The following is a 21,206-nucleotide window of genomic DNA, read 5'->3' as shown; positions in this document are numbered from 1 at the left end:
GAGCTTTTATCAAAAATATCAATCTGAAAATTTGTGATCTCTGTAAATTCACCATATTCACACTTGCACCAGTTTTTAAAGCAGCTTCCAATCCCTCAGGTCTGTATACAACTTTCTTACATGTAGAAAGGCTATGAAGTAGTAAACGGCCTAAGCTCTGTCCATCTCCTGCATAGAGGATGCTTAACTTTTCACTTTCTTCCACACAGCAGGCGCTATGCATGTTCTAGTCAGACCATGCTGTGTGGTGTTGCTATCTGTGTTAGTCCATTGAATTCCTTCTTTCTTTTTTTTTTTTTTTTGACTATTTGTGTTGGAGAGCTTTGACAAAAGATGTTATCAAAGTAATGAAGAAGACAGTGTGACAGATCACGTTGGGAGACTGTAACTTCTTCTATACAGGAGGTGCTGAGCAGCTATGTGCTGAGAGGAAACAAGTGTTATCCTTTGGGTGTGTGGTTGGACTCCACACTGCAGAGTTGTCTGCCATCTGTGGCATGTGATGACACAATGTTCAGTTGGGTTGAAAGAGCTGCTTAATGGCCAATCCTTCTCATTCCCTCCCCAAAAATAACACTTTGGTGCATGGATTTTAAATGTGCATTTCAGTAAATAACAGCCCATTGGCACAGCCCATGAACAAAGGCATCCTGTGGTCAAATGTACTATATGAAAGCCAAATTCCAAATGTCCATTTTGAAGATGACAGTAAGTCAACCTATAAAAGGTTTTGAAAACATTTCCAACATTTCTTCATTCTATCTCAGTTCAGAAACTCTGTATTTAAACACATGTAGATATGCATAAACTATATATAGTTTCTAAAATATGTATATATACATATACTTATGCATTTCACAAAACATGCTATATACACATCAGACAATTGACAGTTTATATGTCATAGATTGAAAGATAAATGATAAGTATATAGATACATTTTTCATAAATGACATATAATGCTACATTTAACTAGGCATTTAATTCCAAGACACTTCCTTTCCATGAACCCTACTTTAGAAAAAACAAACTCAGTAGCCTTTAATGAATCTTAGTGTCTTTAATTCTAAATGCCTATTTATATTTCTTTTTATTTCTATATTCTTGCATTTTCTCCTCCATTCACATTATTACAGAGTAATATAAAGCTTCTTTCAAAGCAAAATTCCATGCTAGAGATGTAATAGCAGCAAGAGTGCTGAGCCTTTGACGGGATAACAAAACTTATGAATGTTTTTAGAGGGGAAATTGTTAGCACTGAAGGGAACAGTTTTCCTATATAGGTTGTAATTAGGGGAAAACTATAAGTTACATCTCTGATTGACAAAGATTTTGCAGTTGATGACCATGATGGTATTTTGTGTCATTGTGGCTAGCTCTAGCTCAACCAAACACTAATCTGGGTGATGCTGTCAAAGTATTTTGAAGATGGGTTGAACATCCCTGATCAGTTGATTTTGAATGGACAAATTTGTTTTTGATAATTTCATTGTGACTGCATCAATCTGTTGAAAGGCCTTGAGAGCCCCTGAGGCTTCCCTGATGGCGAGGACTTTCCACTGATTGACAGCAGCTTCCACTCAAGTCTACAAATTTCAACATACCCTTCTTGATGACCTGCCCTGTGGAGATGAGCAGAGTTGAACCCCATGATTCATCTTAAATAAGATAATTAATCAGTAGAGCCCTAACCAAGGCAATAGCAGATTTAAATAGGCTATTTAAATAGGCTTCTTCAGTGTTTCTACACAGTTTCATAATAATTCACCAAGGCTATATATCTGCTGATAACCAAAAAGAATTCTATTATCTCCTATCATTACATACAATGAAAGAAAAATATAAAAGTACTGTAAACACAAGCCTTGGCCAATTATTAAGGAAATTACATGGAGCAAGACCTGTAAACAAAATAGTTTCAAGGGTAATAATACAGTGGCATTTTTATAGAAGTATAGAATTTTGTAACAATAAAGAGATTCCTTTCACATCTTACAAATACAGTCCAACAATTTTGTAAATGAGGAGTTTGATTTTCTTGGAATGATTTTATCACACTCTAAAATGTAAGTATATCATAAAGGAAAGTGCAGCGTTCCAACGGGACTGTGTTGGTGAGGATCAAGGAAGTATAAATTTTCTGGAGTGTCTAGGTGATAGATGGAACCCTGGGTCATTTGCATTCCCAACAAAACCTACTCCACTCTCCACGATAGGTCAAGTGATTATGACGAAGTGAGAGAATGCTATGGGAGAACAGAGGACAGGCTTGTGTGGGAGCAAAGAGTGAATATAAATAAACACTACCTGTTCCACAGGAGAGAAATGAGGGAAATAATTCACAGTTGAGTTCTACTATATGCCGCCTCACTGATATAGAGAGATAATGAAGTAAGGTATATATCTCATCTCATTTAATCTTTACAGCCCTGGGAGACAGGTTTTGTTACAAGAAACTCGCAGAGATGAATAATTGGGTCAATAACTAGTTAGGCAAGGAAACAGAATTTGAATCTAGAGCTATCTCCAAGGTTGATATTGTCGTTCACTACATAAATATTTCCACTGTGTTTATTTCATCACTATGCTGTATAAACCCTTTTATATATAATTGGGTTGGAGATGGCAAACAACCAGGCATGGGTCTGATGAAATGGTCAAAAAATGGGACACACAGAGAACAGTTTTCTCTAGGTAGAAGTAGAAGAGAAGCCAGGTCAATGTGCAGTCATATTGGGTCCTTCTAATGCTCTAACCAATATTCTACCACTGTTATTTTCTTCTCAACTTGTCACAAGCTAACATCATCTGGAAAGACGGACCGACAACTGAGAAAATGAATCCATCCGATTGACCTATAGGTAAGCTAATCGGGGCATTTTCTTATGTAGTGATGTATGAGTGCACAACCCACTGTTGGCGGCACAAAATCTGAGCAGCCGGGCCTGAGTTATTTGTAAAAATAAAAAGCAAGTTGAACAAGCAGTGGGAAGCAAGCCACTCAGCAGCACTTTTTCATGACCTCTGCCTCAGTTCCTGCTTACAGGTTCAAACCCTGACTTCCCTTTGTGATGACTATAAAGTACACAACAAAAAGAATTCCCCCCCCCACCAAGTTAATTTTAGTGACAGTCTTTATCACGGCAGTAGAAAACTAAGACAATACTCCAAAAGTAGACCCACTTGAGGCAGACCAAACCCTTGCTATATTGAGAACTTTTGAACACCATGTTTTCATTTGTCTTAGCAGGAAAACACAGAGTCTTTGGACCCAGGCTGATAGACAGATCCACATATATTCTAGCCATTCGGGAATCTGATGCTCTGGGCTGCTTGATCCAGAAAGAGAAACTGGAATGGGTCTAGTCATGCATGAGCAATACCTACTTTTCATTTTTGTGAACAGAGAAGGTCTTGCTTCTTCAAAGACGGAGTCTTGGAGAGAAGTTTAGCATGAACTTCTTCCAGGAAATGTAGTGGGACACCCATCCCCAACTCTCCTTATTGGACTAATCATAAAAATATCATTGCAAGGTGGATTTTGTCTAATATCTTGCATTTATATAATTCAGAATGTATCCAACTCTCTGAATGAAGTTTGGGTAAGTGTTGGAGATTTAATTTTTCTTGAGAATGCCTTTACCCCTGTTTTCATAGAGTAGTTCTTCCATTTCTTTTGGAAAGTTGGATTTTTCCTAGTATTTTGCATCTGTATTAGTTAGAATATGGCTATCTCCCAGGATGAAGTTTAGGGAAGAGTGGGAGATACAAATTTTCTTAAGAATCCTTCTGTACCTACTTTCATGAGGTGGTTCTTCCATACCATTGTCTCTTTGTGGGGACAGAGGGCAGTTGAACTTCTCCCTACAAAAAACTCCAAACAAGATCCACAAAGTTAATTAACACTGAAGACAAATACTAAAAGCACCTCTGCATGTTGTTCTTAGGTTTAGCTGGAGCATCTTCACTTTAGTTTTTCTGCTTGCCCAGCTTTTTACATGTTTTCCACAATCACTAGATTCTGAAAGAAAGCAATGCAGATACAAAGACATCTTTGATAAATGTCTTTCTGCTTCTTATTCATGTGTCTGGGATGATTTCATGCTATTTCTTCTTCTTGAGTATTCAAAACTTTTGTCTCACCATTCTTCCAGGACTGAAGCTAGAGTTGACATATCAACTATTGACAGAATTTCCATAACTGTCAAGTCAAGAGACAAAGAGAAACAGTGTGGTAAGGGAGGAAGACGTTACTGGCACTGGGGCTCGGTGATGGAGCCACATGGAGTCGAGACTCTTTCAGGGTCTTATCATTGACACTCTCTGAGATGGGTGAGGGAGAAAGAGCAAAGGGGGTAAATATGTGGAGAAAGATGGAAGGGATAGGAAAGAGGAAATTGAATGAAAAAGAGAAAGGTGAAGAAAAGGGTGAGGAGTGGGGAGGAAAGGAGAATTAAAATCATGGAATCCATTGCTTTTTACACCTAGCAGGAACAGCTTAAAGACACAAGTCTAAAATTGTTTATTTCTTGTGTTCCGGTGAAGGTCAGTCCCTACGTTGCATTTGCAAAACCTATTCTGAAGTCTCCGATGGAATCACAAAAGAGCAACAACAATACAGATACTGTTATGTATCCTAATGGTCAAAAAGTCATACTGCTATTCTGCTCATTTTGAAATGAGCTATAAATGGAAATTAAAAAATAATCCTTTCCTTATAACCTAATTGCTATTTTAGCTAATCCTATAAGGTCAAATTCAAATGCAGAAGTTCATTTCCTCAGTCTCAAACTGACTAGCTCTGCATAACACTAGTGAAATTAAACACCCCCAACCCTAAGAGCAGAACAAAGCTACACAATAAAAAGAAATGATTATTGTTCTCTGTGTTTCTGGCTGTCTCAAGGATGTCAGTTCCTTCTAACGGAACCAAGGTAGGTGGAAGAAAGAGCCAACGCTGCCCTCAGAGAAAACTAGATTGTCCTCTCAATTTTATAAGTGAGAGACAATATCATTGTGTTTTATTCTGAACATGCATTGATTACTCTTAAGCTAAACAAAATCAGTACAGTACTTTGTTTTCTGTTTAAGAAAATGAAGGATTTTCTTCCATCAGCAATTGTGCCAGCTTCTGGGGAACATGTCTAAATGGTAGTCCATCAGGTCCTTTTTATTATGTGAATCTATGAATTCGTAATTTCTATGATCCACAACCATTAGAAGTAGGTTCCAAAGCAAAAGCAGCAAAGGTCTCGTGGTTGAAACACATTTGAAATGGCATAAGAATTAGTGGGTGTTTATCAGCATCCTCATATATGTATATCTGCTCACCGCTGGAAGGTCTGCCCTCTTTGCACCAAGTTGTCAACCCATTCTGAAAGGCACTGGTCTCCTCCCTCCCCATTTTCCCTCACCATGTGGCTCCACTTTGGATCTGAACTGGTCTTTTACACAGTATTCAAGTAACACGATGAAAGATCTTATGGCAGTGTTAAAGTATAGTGACAGAACAGTCATTGTGCAGTGGAGTACAGAGGGTCCAGAGCAAAGAGAAGGCAGGAGAGTCTGGCTGGGGATGGCTTTTCATCAGTACTCTGAAGAACCTCAGATGCTGAGTCCACTCAATGGACAAAAGAAAACCATTCACACATTTATGTTTATGAGTAATATAACTGAACCAAGTCTTTCTCAAAAATCCATTTGACTGTGTCTTCTTAAGTAATTTAAAGCACATGTGGTTTGGAGAAAAAGAAGATCAATCCATAGGCAATACATGCAAATGATAAAACACTCTATTCTAGAAGAATGTCCCAATCCCAAAATCTCAATTAATATCTTTACCCCAAAAGACCATTGAACTCTGTCTAGTGAAAACCAGCATTTGTATTATTAGAAATAGACCCAGCCAGGCTGGCAAGATGACTCAGCAGGTAAAAAGCATTTGCTGCATAAGCCTGATGATCTGAGTTCAATTCCTAGAACCCAAATAAAGGTAGAAGGAGAAAACTGACTCCCGAAGGTTTTCCTCTGACATCTATGTATGAACCCACATGCACACACTTCATATAAACACACACCCATCATATTAATACACACATACACAGAGAGAGATGGAATTTTAATTATAGGTAAGCTGGATAAGCACAAAATCAAAATCATATCAAGGCAATTTTTAAAGAACAGTAAATATAGGTCATTCCCAAATTCCCTGACTCGGTCACTCACTATGCTTTAATGACTTACAGTATGCTAGCCTAGTTGTGACTCCTGAGGTGGCAGTAGCTGAGATGGGCTTTAAAAATAGGTTTCCTTTAATTGAATTCAAAATCAATTAAAATCCCATTAGAAATATAATTGTTGTGATATAAATCACAAAGTGATATCTTTAAAATAAATGGGGGCCTCCTTGCATTATTAATTCTCTGGATCACACAGGCTGCGTCATGCTTTTCTCTTCTCACCTGCCCCGATTTAAACTGAGGCTCCTGTGACGGAAAAAAGAATATTCGCAAAAGCATGTCAGAGCCAAACATAGACACCAACGAAGTACACCAGCCACCACTGAATATTGTCTAAGGGGGTAAAAGCCTGCAGACATTCCCTGGTAACTGAAGACACATTCCAAGCATCCATGGGAAGAATAGAGCACAATAAGTGAGTCGGGTGGTGGTGAAAATGGTCAACTTCCAGGTCCTGGAGCGTCCTAGGAGGAAAGCCACTGAGAGTGCTTAGGGAGCATTATCTGTATTAGATTAATTGGGATAGAATGACCCACATTAACTGCTGGTACCGCCAACCCTCTGGCTGGAGTATTTGGATGAAGAAAAGGGAGAATGTGCACTGAGAACCAGAACCCCTGTCCTTTGCTTCTTGGCAGCAGCTGCAATGTGACTAGCTGCCTCACGGTCCTGTTGCCATTCCTTCCTGGTCACTGTTCTCTTCAACAGTAGGAGGAAACAACCCTTCTTTCCTCGTATGATTGTTTGGTTCTTTTTGTTTTGTTTTGTTTTATTTTTGTTGCCAAGTATCTTCGCTTATCAAAAATCAAGTAACTAATATACCAAGTGAGGCCTCAAACACACTCTGTTCAGTCATTACAAAGGCCCAATTCCAAAGTCACTTTTTGAAGTGGAGCATGGTGGTGCATTTGGGATTCAGAGATGCAGATGTCTTAGTTCAAAGCTAGTGTGATCTACAAAGGGAGTTCCAGGATATCCAGCGCAGCACAGAGAAATCTTGTCTTGTGGGGTGGGGGTCTCTGTTCTAAAAAGCCATCCCTGCTTCTACTGCTCTAGTCTCTCACTGACTCTTCAGAAAAAAAGTAGAGAGTGATCCTTTGGTCTTCATCACCTCAAAACTTTCTTAAATGTGAACACTCTCCTTGTCCACAAAGTGCAGTCTTCACAGCATCAGTTACAATCTTCTGAGAACTGTGGACTCTCAGGTCATTCCCAGACGAATTGAACATGATCTGCAGTGTGGCAAGATGACCAAATGCTCCGGACACACATCAGTTTGAGAAGCAGTGAATGCCGTCTTCTTAGGTGAGCTCCTGGCAAAAAGTCTCAATACGTGTTCACTTTTAAAATAGACAGGTGACTTAAAACATTTGAGTATTAACAAAATAACACCTAAGTCCAGTAAGCTTTCCTGTGCAGGAGGAAGCCTTAGCTTGTGCATAGTAGGATTTAACTGAGATAGTAACATATAAACCAAACATCCAAGGCAATCACATTTAGGTACTCAGAGTGAGTTGCATATAGCTGGCTTATATATGTTAGTTAATCTCAGAATTACCTGCAGTGGTAAGCCAATCGGTTTCTTTACCCTTACGGACGTGATCCCCATCCTTTGGATGATAACCTCTTTTACTCTGGGGCAAGAAAATCAAACAATACTGCAGATCCATTATGACCAGCAGGGAAGAATAATGGGGACAGTGGGTGTTTTCTCATGTAGCAGAAGGAGGGTGAGCTTTAAGGATTAGAGTCATTGTATTGAACAGTTTGGAAGTAGCCACTGAGTGCTTGGGGGAAAGCTCAGAGCCCACGAAGGGCATATGTTCTATTTGGCAGAGTGTTGAGAGAATGAAATGGGTTTTGGTTGTTTTGTTTTAGTTTTTGCATTTCTTTCAGCCAAAGAAAATTCAAATTTTTCTCCATGTCTTTGTCAATCTTGCTTTTTGGGAATCTCTTCAAAAGAAGGCACACAAAAAGAAGCCAAAGGAAACACTGTGTTCAGAAAAGTAGACTCGGCACTTCCAGTTTTTGAACTGGCACTTGAAGTCAGGCTCAACAGAAAGATGAAGTGCGGTATTTAATTGTCCTTTTATCAGATGGTAGCTGAGGGGTGGGGGGGGGTGAGGATCTTCCCTTCAGCGGCCTATTGACTCTTTCAACCTTGCCTCTTGAAATCTTTCCTACCATAGGCGCTGATACTGCAGGTTTTATATTTATAATGATTAATTAATTCTGCACTAAGCAATGTTCTTGACTGCAAGAATAAAATCCACTTTAGAAACCCTAAATGACAGCTTGCCTAAAATAATTAGCCCCCATACTGATAGAATTGAAATGTTCTTCTTCAACTTTACACGGGAAATTTTCAGCAATTTAATGACAGATATTTCAGATTGTTCTAGACTTCAATAATAATGAGAAGAGGTTGATCAAACAATGGTTTAGCTGGGGAGGGGAAAGCCCAAGCAAAGGCCATTATATAAGGAAGCAACATTTAAGTGTGACTAGAACTCAAATTATTTCATGTAAGCCAGGCTCAATTACTACAATAGTTGAGCTGTGCACTTACACATGGAGCTGGCTGTGGCTGGATCGGGGAGGAGACTCTTGGAATGCCATTACTGCCCTAGGGAAATATTAAAGACATCAGTGAAATATTATGTAATTGTGGCTTCTGAATGTCAGAGGTTTAGCATTTCTTTGAAACTCCTTGACTCATGCTGTCAAATTTAACTATTATCTAGTTTATTGTGGGGCTTAAAAGTCTCTAAATTTAAGAGTTCTGACAAAAGGTCCATGTGACATAAGTAAATAGGAAAGGCAAATGTACACACTGCAGCCTCTGGCTTTGCCTAAGCATTTTAGTGTACAAGTCAAGAAATAACCTTACAATAGGGAGCTCTTCACCAAAGCAAACTCAGTATAGTGCATGTCAGATGACAGTTTCTCTGCGAAGTGACAGCTTTAGTGATAAAAGGCTTTGATGATTTACCCAAAATCCTGATTTTCGCTTCTCCTTATTTAATATTCTCTACCCATCTTGCAAATGAATTCTCAGCATTCCTCTCTATTTCTCAAGAAAGCCAACGATCTTGCTTTTTTAATTTGCTTAGGGAAAGGAGAAACTAAGGAAGTTCATGTTTTAGGTGAAAAAAATATTTCTTTTAAGGGTAAAATAAGTTGGGCTATTCTTTGCTTTGTAGATTTAACCAGGGAAGTCTAAAATTTCACTGACAGGATTAACTCAAAAAATCTTTGATCATATTTCCCTTTCTGCTATGCTGTGACAATTTTGCTCTGGCTACTGTCTTCAATGATTTCTACAGCTGGAAAAATCAGACAATCTGGCCAGACAGTCGCCGAAAGCTCTGAGATCAAATATGGTAGCCATTCGTCTCCTGCTGACTTATCAACATTTGAGGGGCCAAGGAGAAGAGAAGACTCAATAAACAAAGGCACTAGCCACCAGTCCCTGCGTGCACATGATGGAAGGACAGACATGACTCCTGCAAGTTGCCCTCTGACTTCCACATGTGTGTGGCAATACATGCACACATGTACACACACTCACACATATATACAATAAATAAATAAAGTAGTTTAAAATATTTTTTAAAAATTGAGAAAAGCCATTAGAGCAAAATGAGATGTGCTATGAACGAAAGGTATTGCGTGTAAGGGAAAGAAAGAAAATAGACCATTAGTGGTTTTCATACAGATTATATATTTAAGTGCAGTGGAAATGATGGGGGTCTATGGGGTTATATAAAATATATTACTAAAATTAATTTCACAGACTTCTTTTTTACTTTAGAAATGTGACTTCTAGAAAATTTAAGGCACATACCAACTAACATATTGAACCCTCACCATGTGCTCATTAACCAGTGTTGTACTGCATAAAACTTCATAATAGTCATCCTTTATCTCTGGTACACACATTTAAACATGTTTAGGTGGAGCTGGAACTGAGTACAGCACCGGCCCTATAACTTAATGCTAGTTCCACCCTAACTAAGCACATATCAAATACTGGTCATGAAGTATGACAAAACTAATAGATTTATTTCCTTTATTTACAATTTCTCTTTTTTTTTTTTTCGAGACAGGGTTTCTCTGTAGCTTTGGTGCCTGTCCTGGAACTAGCTCTTGTAGACCAGGCTGGCCTCAAACTCACAAAGATCCGCCTGCCTCTGCCTCCCAAGTGTTGGGATTAAAGGCGCGAGCCACCACCACCCAGCAATTTCTCTGCCAGAACTGTTGTTCTTACTACAGATATTAACAACCTCAGTTTACACATATATATTTTTGTTTCCCCATAAACTTGAGAATTTTAACCACTTTACTTAAAATAGGTAAGTTATGGCTTTTTTTGTATTATTTTAACCGAGACAACCACTAGTCTTATATTCTGGAGGTATCATTAAGTAAAATAAGATTTTCTTGAACACAGAAACTGTGACACTAAACTAGTTTGTCTGATAATAAAGTAAAACCAACTAACTAGTGGGAAGGTAGCATATGCATATGGATACGCTAAGCAAAGGATTCATCTGTATCCCCTGATGGATACAGAAATAAGGCACAAGTTCCATTATGTTACTTGAAATAGCTTACAATATAACAGGTAGAAACTTTATTTTCGAATTGCCCGATTTAGGTTTTCATATTGATTCCAGCTACTAATGATTAAAACAATGTAAGGGAAGTATACTTCTGTGCATTTAGCAGCTCACAAAATATCTATCAATGCCTTCTTACTAAAGATGGTGAGCATTAGAATCTAAGAAGTGTAAGTCTAGGTCATCTTTCTGGAACTTTCTTCAAAGTAAAAATCAATATTTACCTTTCATAGTTATTGTAAGCAACAAATAAATACAGTGTGTAGAGTAAAGAGCCAAAGTACTGTCTGGTCAGTTGTAAGTGACAGAGCATCTGTCTACACAGGTAAGATCTTCATCTCTGTCCTCTTCCCTAATGCATGGTGTTGCCCATTTAACCTCCATGCCTTTTTGGTTTTTCTCCATGAAGTGGATTTCAAAGTCTGACTTTCTCATGTGTGGTGATGACATGTGGTCCTCAACAAATGGAAGACAACATTGACAGATCCTTACTAAATGCTTGAGATAGTTACTTTTTCCTTCCTCCCATATACTGCTCACCAGGGGCCAGAGATGTTTGGGGAAATTTTTGGAGACACTGAACAATTGAATTCTCCTGACAACAGAAGTAATGTAACAGAAAGTTTGTAGAGAGTTCACCAGTTTCTGAACAAAACGCCTTCTTACCTGTGTCTTCTCGCACAGCACAACAGTTTTCTCTCTTGAAAAGAAGTTGTCACATGAACTTTCTCTGCAAAGATATAAACAAATATCTACTCACAGGTAGAGCACTAATAACAGACCAAAGTTATTAGTTATTCTACTTAGGCCTTCCTGGTGAACAATGAGTTTATTGGACTTCCTTGCAGAATGGCGGGAGGTACTTACAGGAGAAGGCGTGACCCCAAGGTGGCCACATCACCAAAAAAAATCTCGCTTCAGCATGGATGAGGACTCCCTGTCAATGTATAGATGGAGTCTCTTTTTCAGTTAACCTTCACCTTTTGAATACTCTACAACTTCCTTAGACTGTGTATAGTTGTGGCAGAATTACATATAACCAATATGGAGGTGTAGGTGGGAGCAACTGAAATATCAGGTGAGACTCTAAAGAACCTTTCTGTTCTACCTTCTCGTTCTATAAGGGAATAGTAGCCAGTACAAACTTAAGCATTTCTTGTTTGTAGTGGCAGTTCCTCTGGTGAAGTTGGTAATAGTTGTTATGCTTACAGGACAGCATTCCATAAAAGAAGCCAAACACTGTGTTTATTAGCCCCATTTGTGGATGGAGAAGCTGAGCATCAGAGAGTCACTCTGCTCAAAGTCACACAGAGCAAGACAGATCTGAAAGTCAAATCAACATTCAGAGTCACTAACTTATTCCACCGTTCTATTACCTCCATCTCCTCCTTTCTATTATTTCCTTCCTTCTTACCTCCTAGGTATTTCTTTTATTCTCTCTTGTTCCCACTTTCAACTCTTCAGCTTTTATATGCAAATAATATTTCCCAACAATGTCCCATTTAATGTATTGATAAACTATTTCTGTATACCTGCTCTGTTTGCAGAGTTGCTTTTTAAGGTTCTATCCACTGCTATCTTTGTGATAGTTCATTTGTACCAAGCTGCATATCAAGGTCCAGTGTAGTCCCCTTGGGGATGCTCCTGCTCTGATACAATAATCACTAAGTTGTTGGCACTGAGGAGGTGCTGTCAATGAAAATAGTCACCTTTCTCCTAGACCCCAGGCAGTGTCACTATAAACCACAGCATTGAGTAGCAAGTATCAGCTGGGATATGAGCAATCCTAGCACTCTACATATGGCAAAGATGGGCATTCTGTTCTAGAGAAATTATTAACTTTATTTTGATCCTCACATAGCTTTCCATCCATTAAGTCTAGATCCAATCCAATATACTTTGTACCATGCCATCTTGTATCCCAAATGTATTTGTCTTTAATAAAAGTCAAAACTCCACTATTAAATTGAAAGTCCCATTTTAGAAAAAAAATTTCAAGGGCAGCAAATCAGGATTTATCTCTGTCTCTTGATGCTATTTTAGATTGTACCCATGTTCTCATGTTCACGGTCAACATGGTTCAAAACTTAATTGCTGAGAACAACTTGCCTTTTTTCTCGACACTTGAACTTTCAAAATTCAATGGAAAAAAGACTGAGTTTCACAGCTACAAACACAGTACATTTACTATTACGAAACTCAAACTAACAAAAGCCTCCATCTCAGTTCTTGGCCTGCTCAGATATTATAACAAAATTCCATGCAAGTACTGGGGCACTTAAAAGCAACAAATTTGTTCCAAAGGCTAGAAAGTGCAAGATAAATAATCAAGAAGACAGAGTCATTATCTGGCGAGAGCCCTTTTCGTAATTCAAACACAGTCATCTTAGAGTTCTCTACGGCCCCTTTATTTCCAAGGCTCTGCGTCCTAACACTATCAGCCAGGGTATTAGTATTCAGCATATACATTTTGGAGAAGGCACAAACATTGGTCCTTGTATGTGTCAAACTGTTTGGCTTATTCTGCCATATGTGCCTACTGCTAAAATTTAAGCACTAGATACCTGTTAGAGGTATTGTCACTATATTTCAGGACTAGAATGTTTTCATTTTCAAAATCCCTCTGGGAGAGCCAGCAAAGCTCATTGAAACTCAAAGTATTGCAGACCCAAGCTTACCAATCATTCTTCATGTACCTACATCATAGGTTTTCAAACTCTGGTCCATAAATTCTAGTTTCATTGATCCTCGATAACAGTGAATCCTTGTAAAACACCGAAGAAGGACTATCATTGAAGAAAAGCTGTCTCAAGCAAAGTTTCTCCATATGAGCAAATATTAAGACTCTCACTCTTAGCAACGACTCTTACCATAAGCTCTATGACTCCCACTTCACCGCTGTTTGTCACGTCTCTAGTCAATTATGGCTGTCACGTCCATGAAATAACGTTGATTAAATGGCCACTTATTGTTTACATTTATAGTGTGCCATGAAAAAGAAAGAAACAGTCACTTTTGTGACCTTGACAAGAATACAATATGGTTGTAGGAATTATGCTCATTTCTAGCAGTCACAGTCCACGCCTGAATCCTCTCTAACCTTAAAGAGCAGTTAGAGTCCTTCTGGTTCACCTTTCAGGGAGCTTTAGCCTTGTTCCTAGAAGATTTACATATGTTTTCCGAGTGCACAAGCTTGTGAATGATTAAAACGAAGCCATGAACACTATGATCTTTCAGGAACAACAGTAGAGCAATGAGTGCATCTTCATCCTGCAGGATTTGGATATACTGAGTGCAAACACCAGATAATCGGATATGACTTTAAATAGTTAACTAGACTCAGTACATAAATTTCAAACCTTGTGCTTCTATGCAGTGGGTACTATACTGAGTTAAATAACAAAAATGTTGGCTGTTAGTAACATTTCTGCAATTCATTTTCCTATAGCAAATCTTTAAGAATGACACTAGAAAGCCTCCAAAGTAGATACAATAGGTTTGGAAAACTTGTGTTGACTATCATTTTGGATCAAGCTAGAGCCATAAATTCAATTTGAATTATAACTTGGTGCCTGTCTACAGCTTCTACTTCTCACATCAATCAAACTTTGGTGCAAGGATGCAGATTTAATAGAAACGTGGGCTAGATGTCTCAGGAATGAATACTATGCATTGCAGGAGATATATTCCTTCCATAAACTACAATCATTTAATTGAAACATAGATAATAGATGGTAGAGATAGACAGATAGGTGGATAAGTAAATGATAGATAGATAGATAGATAGATAGATGATAGATAGATTAGATAGATAGATAGATAGATAGATAGATAAAGATGTAGATATTTCACCTATTACTCCAGGTATTGAAGATTGGGTTTGAGGTGCCTCTTTTGAGAGAAATCATTCTTGGAAGTCTACTGGCCTCCTCTTCATGGCGAAAGCCTCTTCCATGTTACTGGCCTTCTGCCTCCCTCCTTTAAAATGTCCACTGTTATTTTCAGAGGTGGAGAAGCATTCAACATGCCTTGTTTGTAGTTTTCATATCTCACCTTGGTGATTGCAATCATGTATCAGATGCTACTCCACATTGCTTCCCCCTTACATTCCCACAACCCTCAGAATCCTCCACGAGAAACAAGATGTGCAGCAGAGTCTAAAAGCAGGGCATCTATCATCCCAGAATTGTGAGCTCAGGGCTAAGGTCCTATCACGGTCTCTGAATTGGAGCCACCACATAATGTTTTACGCAGAGTGAGACATACTCTCACCAGGTACTATTCATATAGACTTTGAAATCGAGCTATTGGAGCCCCAAATTTCCCAGAATCCTCTCACAAATCCAGAAAGTTGTCATGAAGTAGAACTATCACATGTGGGTAATTTCTCTTCTCCCTGTCTATCATACAAAACCACAGAGTTTGAGAAACAGATGTCCACCTCTTGAACCAGTGGACATGGCTCTGAGAAGCTCCCATTAAATGGCAGATAACTCACAGGCTTTTTCTTTTCCTTTCTTTCTTTCTTTTCTTTTCTTTTTTCTTTTTTTGAGTACCCAATGGGTTCAATTCCTGACTGTGTCACTGTCATCTGTATGACCTTGGAAAAATTCTAAACCCTTCCATACCTCCTTTTTCTGAGTCTAAAAGGTAGGGATAATAAAGTACCTATAGGAACTCTGCCTTAGTTCTGCTCTCAGAACCACGGTATTTAGACATAAATCACTAATAAGCATGTTGTGACTTTTAGCTACGAAAGCTCACTGTGGCCTCAGAGTGCTAATCATTCTAATCTACAGATGAGGAAACTGAGGCACAGAGAAGAAGCGAAGTGTTTCTAGGCTAATCAAACTAACATGAGAGCAGTGAACAGAGATTCCAGAACCACAGCCCCCACTCTCTCCCTCTGTGTTGAAAAATGTTCAGAACTGCAAGCTTCCTACCGAAAGGCTGATATAGTACGTCCCATTTGAGACTTCTACATGATTATCTCTGATTTTTCTCTAGATCAGGAGCAGCAAACAAGCTCCACACATCAGAGCTTCCAGCACAGGGACCTTCTGCACAGATACCCCCTACTCTCAAAAATGTGTTACAAACTTTTAATAACTACTGCTTAATTTCTTCCCAAACTTCTATGTCTATACTCTCTAGGTCCCCCCCGCCGCCTTGTCCTTTTTTTTTCTCTTTAATATACTCAGGGTTTAACACCATCTTCACCTCCCACTTCACTGAGGCTGGGCCCCTTGCCCTTACTGGCCTTTAGACTAGTAATACATCAAGCAAGTGAGCTGTTGCCAGAATTCTGAAGCATAAAACTTGAGTAGCCCGCCCCCTAGTGGGAATGCACAAAATAGCCTAAAATTGCCTGGTGAGAAATGAACAGCTCGGACAAAACCTGACCTACTCTTTTTGAAAGCTATTACGAAATGAAGCAGTAGGCAAGTAGGGAGTGAGAGGAACAAGAGTGAGGTGGGCTTTCTTTGTTCCCTAGAAGCTTAGTATGAATTGAATATCAAGAGTGGAGAAGAGAGGTGAGAAACACTCATATTTACAAGACAGGCATTTGTATACTCAAAGTCCAGGCAAATGAAGCAGGTGGTATGAGGGATAACGTAGGCAATAAAGAAAGTCCATGGGAACTGGAGTGCAGAAAGGTGAAAGAATTGGGGTAGCCAGCACACTGGAGTCTGTCTAAAAACAGTGAGGATAAATTAAAGCACCGTGATAATTATACTTTATTGGACCCTTCTAATCAATATCAAAACATGCTAGGATAAAAGCTAGAAATCATCTGACTCTGATTATTGTCTTGTTGTTCTTATCTTCATGTCATAGTCCTGGGCACGGGCAAGACTTAACCAATCGCATCTGAGACGGGCTGCCTTTACAAAGACAGAAAGAGAGATGCTGTTCTTGGGAACTGGGGGATATTTCTAAGTCAGTGCTCCCTCCAGGGTAGCTGTCAGCTCCGTCTGGAAATAGCTGAAGTTACTGATCAGAATCCGCGTCTAGGAATTCCTTGGTGATCTTCCCCTCAGTGAAGGGGAAAACAATGAATGTTTTCTGTGCTTATAATACACTTTCTTATCCATTTACTTAGCCAAATGGCTTGGGAACTCCCAGAGAAGCCTGAACTTTAATGTTTGCAGAAGGCTTTACCCATTTTTAAGTTTTCTGCCATGAGATCTGCCCAGCTGTGACCAGACTCTCCCTGCTCAGCACCTGACATCACTTTCCAGTCAAATCCCATTTAACATGAGGAATTGTGAGTTCTGTCCAACAACCTCTCACATAGAGAGAGCACAATCTAGAGATGAAAAGGAGAGATGAAGGAATTTTCTGCTAGACCATAGATCCCAAGGATTCCCAGCAAGCCACCAGAAGCTGAGAGAGACACTATGTTTGTGCCCAGCACTATGTAATACATAAGGAACAGAAATATATTTCTCATAGTTTTGAAGCTGAGGCATTCCAAGATCAGGGTGCTTGTGGGTACAGAGGCCTGATGGGGGCTGAACCTCCAAAAGTGAGTAGTATTTTACCCTCATATGAAGGAGGAAGGGGAATAAGTTAATGTCGCACAAAGTACGTTTCTCACGACTATATATTCACTGCCCATAGTTATTAGTCATAAAGATATTTTCATTGCTGTAAATAATGTACTTTAGTCATATTCTACCCCTGTATGCTCATCTTTTTCTACCTTTCCCATGCTGATCTTTCCCTTCCAAGACCTTCCTGTATGTCTCTCTCTCTCTCTCTCTCTTTCTCTCTCTCTCTCTCTCTCTCTCTCTCTCTCTCCTCTTTCTCTCTCTCTCTTTCTTTGTGTGCATGTGTGTGTGTAAGTGTAAAAATATATAAACTATGAGACTAAACACATTTTCTGATTCTCTCTTATTTTGTTTAATACAATGATCTCCAGTGGCATCCATTGTCTTGAAAATGACATAATTTATTCTTCTCTGAGACCCATGAAACTCCATTGTGTGTTAATGCCATAGTTTCTCATCCATTTATCTGTTAGCAGATGCTAGACTATTCCATAAACATCCTACTGCAAAAGAAGTGCAGTAATAGACATCGGTTGCACAGGACTCTTTAGCATGCTGACTTCAGTCAATTTGGAGATCTTCCCAGGACTGATAGAGCTGTGTCATGTGATAGTTTCATCTTCAGCTTTTTAAGGAACCTCCATACTGAATTCCATAGAAATCTTCTTATAAGAATTTTAATCTGATTCATAAATGAGACACCTCATGGCCTAATCACCTTTCATGAGACTCACTTCTGAATGATTATCATTTTGAGAATATCTTAATTTTTGAAGAGAACCAACAGACTTACTTTCACACCTGAGAAGAGTCAACATGGCTGACAGATACTTTAACTAGAACTTCCAGCCTCCAAAACTAGAAAAATAAATTTTTTTGGTCTAAGAACCTAACTTGTGATATGTTGTAAAAATTGGTCCCCAAACTGATATAGATTTTGGTATCAGTTGTCCACATCTAAGAAAATGTCAGCATTGTTGCAAAGAAGCAATGCCATTAAGATTTGTCCTTGCCAATTATACACATGCACTCAAGAACACTCCTTGAGATTCAACCTCCAGCAGCAATCAGCCCACTTATGACTAGCACTGTTTCCTCCCATACACTGGTGTCACACAACTTAAACTTTCCAGTGATATTTTAGTTCACAGTCTCATGTATTTAAACAACCAATTCCCAGTTGGCTGTGAGACATATAGAAAGTGTGCCCTGGCTGGAGAATGCGGGAGAATGTGGGTGAACATTGAAGTTAACTCCCACTTTACTCTGAGTATATCCCCAATCCTCCCTCTCTTTATTGATGTGAGCTGTTTGTTTTTCCATCCTCTCTACCACAATGAACAACCCTATGAAACTGTGACCAAGATATATCCTTCTTCCTTTCAATGGCTGACAGCAGCTATTTTGTTTTATTTTGCTGAGAAAGTAATGAATACAAATGATTTGTATTGTGTCTGAAAGTGATGGCTTAATAGGCCTTTTGGTACCTTGCCTTGCTCATCTCTTCTCTTGCATGTGAGTCAGCTTACTCCTCACTGTGATGTCTTTTCTACTGATGAAAACCACCAAACCAACTCTGACCTCAGGTTCTTCTCATTAGCTGTTCACGTTTGTCCAGAATTTTCTTCTTCAAGGTGTTTATACAGCTCTCTCTTCTTAGCTTCCAGACCTCAACTCAAATGTCAGACTCTTCAATGAAGTTCTTACGACAACCTGATTGGAAATAATTCCTTAATCACTTTCTACCGTGCATTACTTTATTTGCTGCTTGGCACTCTGCTTGCAGTTTTACTTTGCTTAAACAACCTTATTGATCATGATCCTACTAAGAACTTTAATAAGCATTTGCAATATGGGAGTAAGAAGATAAATGAGATTATTGTTCTTAAGGAGTTGACATTGAAATAGGGAAAAACCTATTAATCATTTTACCCATATTTTTTCTGATGTGTTATTTTATATTCAAGATCAGCTGTTGACCTTTCTCTCAGTAGAACCAGAACCACATCAAATCCAGTTCTGTTATGTTTATCCCTGAATCTCTGAGGACTTCCAGATTTAAGTAGATTCCAGAGCTCAGTAGGTCTTTGGCAAGTACTGGATAAACTAAAAAAACTTTGTAACCTGGTACAGCACACTTAAATCTCAGGGGTTTTCATGTCTGAATGTCCATTAATTCATTTGTGAATGCTGAAGCAATTATAACAAACTTTGGTGTACTGTCAAACAGAAAAGATTCTGTCTATGTTATTTCTTGGGAGGCATACAGCAAATGACTAATGAATTAAACCATGTGAGAACAATAATGAGTTTCTCTTGTAAACCTAACTATTACAATAGGTTCCAAGATATGTTTTTAGCTTTAAACAGTATCATAATTTTGCTGGCATCATGATTTCTCTGTGCTCAAATACAATCTCTTCCTCATAGCCCTTGAGATTTTCGTACTTAAATTATAAGTATTCCAGCACATGCTTCATCTGTAATGAGAAACTCCTTGAGGGCAAGTTCCACTTATTTGTACAAAGAATTACATGCAACCTGGTATTAATTAACTGTTGCTTTTGGTTATTTACCATTTCTTCAGCTCTATTATAGTCCTCCTGGGAAAGGAAAATGATTCACACCAATTCTTTGGCTGTCATGACCAACTCTTTACTGCCTCACAAAAATCACATGAATTCTGAGCACATAGATGGCTGTCAATCAAACATCCCTTATTGATGCAGTGGGACTGATTGTGGCATGCAGCATCTCTGATGTAGTTCCATATTCCCCAACTCTTGCTATCTCCAGACTTGTGTTGCCTCCTCTCCTTGACTATAGATTGGAAGAGAAGAGGCCCTAAAGTCACATGAGGCTAACATTTCCAACAAATGTCCACCAGGGCCTGAGCTTCACGCCATCGTGTGAATAAGGTTAGAAGTGGATACTCCCAGGTCTGCCAGCATCTATATGAATGACTTAGAAGAAATCTCCCTTGAAGTCTGAGCCTCACAAGGACTGCAAACTGAAGCATATGTTTACCATACTCTTGTCTTGTGAGCTATATCAAATCAGGGACTCAATTAATGTATTCTTAAAAACCTAATCTACTAAACCTGGCACTGAACATGTGTTATCACAAGGCACTAAGTTTGGGTATAATTTATTAAGTAGCAGTTGATAGCTTCTGTAGATTATTCAGTAATTGTTCCATAAATATTTTTGAGTACCCAAGTTAATATCCTCTACTCCTATTGACAGTTAAAATATCTGAATTTGGAGACTTTGGAAAACATCTCCTTTTGCTTTATTCTACCTTCTGAAACTTTGGAAACATAAATATAGAAATCAGTAATTAATTCTTGACTCAACTAACAATTTTTGACAGCTCTCTGTGTCAGAAAGGGAATAGGAAAATAGAGCCTCTGAAATGGAGGAGACACACCTGTCTTCCTGCCACTCGTGGGTGTTCCCACGTCAATCAAGTCTGCAATCCTGAGTGCAAAAACAAAAACTAAATGAAAATATAATCATTAGTTTTGAAAGATTATTGAACTAGACACACCTCTATTGTAAGTCCTAGCTGTTTATTGACTGCTGGAGAGATTGTAGAAATAAACAAATCTGTCCAAGTCCTCAGTTTACTCAAGAGATAAATAAGCATCATAAATATCTACCTTGTTAAAATTTATCTTGAATTTTGCATGCAGAAGGATGGAGCTAGAAAACATCATTTTGAGTGAGGTAACCCAGACTCAGAAAACTAATTATCACATGTACTTACTCATAAGTGGTTTTTAAACATA

This window comes from Microtus oregoni, unplaced genomic scaffold, assembly GCF_018167655.1.
Source record: "Microtus oregoni isolate MIOR12 unplaced genomic scaffold, Mior012 000090F_ref0000504, whole genome shotgun sequence".
NCBI classification, from domain to species: domain Eukaryota; kingdom Metazoa; phylum Chordata; class Mammalia; order Rodentia; family Cricetidae; genus Microtus; species Microtus oregoni.
This window is presented reverse-complemented; position numbering follows the sequence as displayed.